Source organism: Limulus polyphemus, unplaced genomic scaffold (assembly GCF_000517525.1).
Source record: "Limulus polyphemus unplaced genomic scaffold, Limulus_polyphemus-2.1.2 Scaffold7710, whole genome shotgun sequence".
NCBI classification, from domain to species: Eukaryota; Metazoa; Arthropoda; class Merostomata; order Xiphosura; family Limulidae; genus Limulus; species Limulus polyphemus.
The window spans coordinates 20,666-26,890 of NW_013673320.1; the positions used below are offsets into that span (position 1 = coordinate 20,666).

A 6,225-nucleotide genomic window follows, 5' to 3' on the forward strand; every position below is an offset into this window, starting at 1 on the left:
CTGTAGTGTTTTACTTCTATTCACAGGTAAAAAGTTATATATATATCTTTACAACTACATTTGTCGTATGACATTAATATTAGGCCAAATACCTTTTTAAACACCACATTATTAATTTATTCTCTTAGGGATATTCAAGAACTGTATTGTTTTAAAATGAATTAGGCCTAAAAACTAATGTATTATCGCAAATGTAAATCGACACATATATCTGTAATTATTCAAATTGTAACTGTTGTATGGTTTGAATAAAAATATATGCAAAACATCTACACAGACAGTTGAGTAAGCAGGCAGTTTTGAAACGAAACTGTTCAATGACTTAAGCCTTGCTTGTAGAGAAATATATAGTGTAATAAAAATACCTAAATGTTAGGCTAAAAGTGCATCAGCTCACTAATTACTTGATGTGCATAGGACAGTCAATAATTACCAATGGACTTATCTATATAATGTTCACATGTTACAAAACACTATACATCTTGAACTCTTGTGTTTTATTCTCTTATAAATCTTGGGGGCAGTAGTGTTTTATTTGTATTCATGTGTAAGAACTTCTATATATATATTTTTTTACAATTACATTTATCGTAAGACATTAGATTTAGGCCTAACACATTTTTAAACATGACATTCTTATTCTATTCTCTTAGGGATTTTCAAGAACTGTATTGTTTTAAAATTAATTAGGTCTAAAACTAATGTATTATCGCAAATGTAAATTGGTATGAAGAAAAAAAGGTAAGCAAAACACTTACACAGACAGCTGAGTAAGCAGGCAGTTTTGAAAAGAAATTGTTCAATGACTTAAGCCTTGCTTTTAGAAAAATATCTAGTGTAATAAAAAATACCTAAATGTTAGGCTAAAAGTGCATTCGCTCACTAATTACTTATTGTGCATTTGTCGTAAGACATTAATATTAGGCAAAATTTTTTTTAAACACAACATTCTTAATTTATTCTCTTAGGGATTTTCAAGAATTGTATTGTTTTAAAATGAATTAGGCCTGAAACTAATGTATTAATGCAAATTTAAATCTTCATATATCTGAAATTATTCAAAATGTAACTGTTGTAAGATCTGAAAAAAAAACAAAAAAACACTTTCTAGAATGTCTAACCAGATAGTTGAGTAAGCACGCAGTTTTGAAAAGAAACTGTTCTATGAATTAAGCCTTGCTTGTATACATGCGCATCCGTAGAGATTTTTCCAGGAGCAAGCAAAGTAAAAACCAAGAGATGATGGACCCGCCTTCAAAGTTTTGTCATTACACTTAAGAGAATAAGGAAACTCCCATAGTCAGATTTAATGAGTTTAATATTTGTAAGGTTACTTTAAGCCATACTGCACACATGCAGCTATATATACTCCATAATTGTATATTTTGGTGATTCCAATCATACTGGGATGTCTGCATCACTCTCTTTGATAACCTTCTGCTGGTATTACTGGCACGTGGTAACAGGTTGACCCCGATTATACTGTGTCAAGGCTCATTGGATGTCAGCAAGACCATGTTAGTCTCTTTACTGACCTATATGAGAATTGCTATGTCCAATATCTAAGAGTTCAGAGTGGTAGCGATGTATTTTAATGTTTAGCTACAGAATACATATCTAGAGATTTTAAGTAAAGCTGCTGAGAAATCTGGCAACTTTTATCAGAATTGAGAATTAGGTGTAATAAGTGTTGTGAAATTCTGAAGTGAATAAAAAACTTGTAAGTTCATATACATATGGTGAATGAATAAAAAAATAATTATGTTTCTTATTTTCCAAAGAGGGGAGAGTGCCGCCCCTTGACCACCCTGCAGATGCCCACAAACATAGTCAACCTGAACAGTGTCATAATTACCCATGTCAAAGGGATACCATAACTAAAGATGTATGTAAAATGGTACAACTGCACAATATTGTAGTAACAAGAAAGTAGTATGTAGGCATTTGTGAACCTGAAAGTCACACTGTGCACAGAATGAACAATACAACTATAGTCAGTGTGGAGCCTTATGAGGATAAATTTCTCCCTCCAAATCCCATGCAAACTACAAACTGGACAGCTACCTGTTGATAGTATGTTTTACATAGAACAGGTTTTTCACATGTTGTTCATCCCAAGTCAACTGCCAATTGGCATGTAGTCTTGCCTTGATGACTAGCTTGAAATCCAAATATGGAATAGGCAAGACTAAAATATCACCACTGGAGATCTATTTATCCATGGTGTCAGGAAGTCCATTCTCTCAGATCCTGACATGACTAGGAATAGAAAAAACTAAGAGAATCAGATAAGAACTAACTCAAGCTCTTCAAAGAGCTAAGCAAGTCAGTATAGATGGAACTAGTGCACCACTTAGATTCTATGTAATCTAGAACAAGTGAGACAGCATACAAATCAACAGTGAACACAGAATTTGTAGAGGGGATCCTATGAACAATCACACAGCTCAGCAAACTCATTTAATTTCAAGCCATCCATAAATATGTGAATGGGAAGATGTTCAACATATGCTTGTTAAAGGAAAATTGTGTCTTCCAATTATGAATATCCAACTTCTTCACGTGACTCATGAAAATATGCAGTGAGGAGTGGTAATAAACTATGGTGAAATGGGCTGAACATCATATTCAGCAATATCACCCTCTGTCAGACCCATCTCAATCAACACCTAATGGATAAAAGAATAGGAAGGTGAAAAACTGGAACAGCAGACCACCTATATGCAAAAAGAAACACAAATAATGAAGACACACTACTGAGTGGGATGCCATGGTTGTGATCAGAGCTTTCCAGTATACTGCAAAGAAAGTTGCAAAAATATGAGGTGAAGTGTAGGTTCATAGTATTCTACACACAAACTCTGGACTGGAGAAGATTGGAAAGTCTCTGATGAAGCACAGGGTCAAACATCCTCAATGCAGTTTCTGACCAAAGTGTAGATCAGAAATCCATACTCCAATCTACACTGAATGAGGGCACAACAAATCTTGAGTAAAGAATACCTTCTTGTTACTCAAATAGGCAAAAGAGAATGTGGATGATATTCAGTACCTTTGTACCCTTGATTTTAATCTGCTTTTTGTATGTGTAGAATAAGAGTCAGCTTATAGTCAAAGGAAAGTCCAAAGAAATTTGCTTCAGTCACTATGGAAATTTACATACCTTCCAGATGGAGCTTGCGATTCACCTTAGATGAAAATACCATGGAAAACAAGTAGAAGTTTTAGGGATGGTCTAGACAGCTGCCTAGAAAATACAATCAGTTACTGCCTTTATGCAGTTTTTAACAGTAGATTTCAAAGAGTAGTGAATGAGGGCCAGTTGAACTTTTTTCAGTTTCCACCAGGGCATACAAGTTAGGTGGTAATGACTACAGACAGTCTCCCTCAGAGTGATGAAAAATTATCAATGCCTCATAGGTCACTGTTTACCTCGCAAGAAAAAGGAGGAGAAAAGGTGAAAAAGCAGACATATCTATGACAGTAAACATATGACTATGGGCAAGAAATAGATATGTTCTTCAGTACTGAAGACAGAAAGGTTGTGATCCATGAATGCAGCATGTTGGTCATACATTAATGCAACTCCCTCCAATAAATCCATCTGTCACACAAACTGTTCTTTCTGTATAACTAGCGTATAGTCTGTCAAAAATGACAGTGCAAGTACTACCACCCCCACCCCATAGTATACCCTAAACTCACATTTCATAGCTAACTTAAATAAATAAATTTTGCAAAATCAAGCTTGACCAACAATGGATTATATTATATTTAAAAAGAAGTACTTGCACTTTTATAAGTAAATATCCCAGGAATTTGGCTTCAATGGGGAAGTAAATATCCAAACTCAACCAATAATAACAGGGCTTTCATAATATCTTGAAAATTACTTGCACTTTTATAAATAAATGCCGATGTGAATTTTAATGAGAAAATACTTGTTTCTTTTTGAAATACCTTATGCAAGTTGAAGATAAAAATTATAAGAACAAGTGTAAGTTGAAATTGTTAATACAATTGAACTAGACAAACGTTTTGAAATTTGACATTTGATAACAAACACATGATTTTTTCAATAATATTTCATTCAATGATAGAGCTAGTATAGTTCAATCAAAATGATACACACCATTGTACAGCATTGTAGTAAACACTTCATATTCAATTAGATTTTATTAGTTTCCTACACATAAAATTCTGACCAACTTTTGTATATTAACATGATTTTATCAGATTTATAATTTAATGAATTACACTAATATTATGAAAGTCATAGCAAACATATTTTAATAATTTACTGTGTTTATTGTTTCTGTTTCTTACCTCCCTGCACAAAGATCATCCTGGTCGTCGAACAGCCATTATAACAGCACCATTATTTGCCCAAAGTTGTGAAGCCTACATAAAGTTAAATTATTATCAAATATGTTTTTAAGTAATAAATTTTCAAAATGAAAATAATGACTCAATATTAAAACATTTTAAGAACAAAGATATGTTACTGCTAAATGGGTGTATTGCTACAATTGGTAAATACTGAATTTAAATAAATGGGAATTTATTGATTATATATTTAGTTAACAAGTAAAAGGATGAAATGGGTAATACATCTGTTAAACCTTTTTAATAAGCACCACTAATATATTCGTATAAGAAGTTAAAGATTCTTGCATTGTTAAAGTAATTATCCTTTCCAATATGCATTGACAATTTAAGTGTAAAAAACATTAAAATGAGGAGTTAAATGTTTACTAAGTACTGGTAAGTAAAGTATTTTAATTTGATTCCTCTTACAATAATCCATCCCCCCTGAAATATGGTCATGTTTCATGATTGTTAGGTTTATCTGAACACAAACATTTTTAGCCAAACTATTTTTCAATAAAACAATTAAATAACACTTGAAACAATGTGGAAGAACTTGTGTGTATGAAATTATTATTAACAATTTACAGAAAAACAATATGTACTGTCTGAATGTATTTTCAAAATTTAGGTAATGCATGTCTAAATGCTTGTGTCAACAAATGGAAATATAATTTAATTAAGGTATAAAAACAGAACTTTGAAATTCTCAGTTCATAATTCCAAATTAATGAGTATCAAGATTCATGGGTGTTTTTACAAAGAAAACAAGAGCAATTTTTAATAATACATTATTAAAACACTTATTTATGGTATCTAAAGTAAAATATCAATAATACCTTTTCACATACACTCTCGCCATTGGCTACATTGTATCGGAAATGAGATACTTACAACAGTACACAGAGAAATAGACTAAACATTTCCTGGAAAACTGGATGACCTTCATGACATCACTAAATTCTTTTTATACATATCACTCATTCGATTACACCATCATTCCCAGTTTGCCCCTGAAGAAGACCAGTCCATCTTTTGAAAGCACTTGAGTTATAGGGTTTTTATTCATTTCTAAATGAAATGCAACTGACTGAGCACCTCCTACCAATGTTTTTTTTTTCTTTTCTATTTATCTACCATGGTTTGAGGAACACTGTAATAATCAATTAAGTAAACGTAATTGATTAATGGGGCCTTCAATTATCAAATACCACTAACTGCCTATCTCTAAAACTCAGAAAGCTCAGCCACAATTTCACAATAAAGTTACACGGTTGCTTTAAAAAGTGTTTCAACGATGCTTTGAATGGCTTTAATATTTCTGTTATTCAGCTGGATATTATAATTTACAATCAAATAATAATTTTTTTGTTATTGCTTTGATAAATATAAGTCTTTGCAAAATATTAAGTGTGAAAACAATGGTTCACATAGTCTTCTATTTACCTTAAATTCTTCTCCTGGTTCATCTTGTCTCTTCAAATGAGCATTAGCAAGAAACTGGTAAGTTACTTTTTCTGCTGGAAGTAACCAATGTGCAGGAAGGTTACAAAATACAGCAACTCCTGCAATTGCAGCTGCTGCTCCAAATCCCCATGTGGCTAATGCCATTTTCAAAGTTTCCTAAATATTACCATACAAAAATCATAAAAAATAGAGGGACATAAACTTCAAAAATACAATTATATCACAAACATGTGACAATGAAGTAAGTAACATAATAACTACAACAAAAATAAAATACACCAATGTACATAATGCACCATATATATATATATATATATATTTATGTATGATTAAAATACACTATTTGCTATAACATAGTAAACACTTTTAATATTTTCTACCCTTTCATCC

The 6,225-nt window shown here is 31.9% G+C and overlaps 1 protein-coding gene across 2 annotated transcripts in view; it reads right to left on the bottom strand.

Moving 5' to 3' along the window:
* The window catches only part of LOC106474807 (redox-regulatory protein FAM213A-like), a 25,693-nt gene that overhangs the window by 13,325 nt on the left and 6,143 nt on the right, over positions 1 to 6,225 (bottom strand). For both annotated transcript variants that reach the window (XM_013935497.2, XM_013935498.2), the window contains exons 2-3: positions 5,815 to 5,991; positions 4,327 to 4,401 (exon numbers count right to left, since the gene is read on the bottom strand). The gene's annotated coding sequence lies outside the window, so the exon portion shown is untranslated. The remainder of the gene's footprint in view (positions 1 to 4,326; positions 4,402 to 5,814; positions 5,992 to 6,225) is intronic.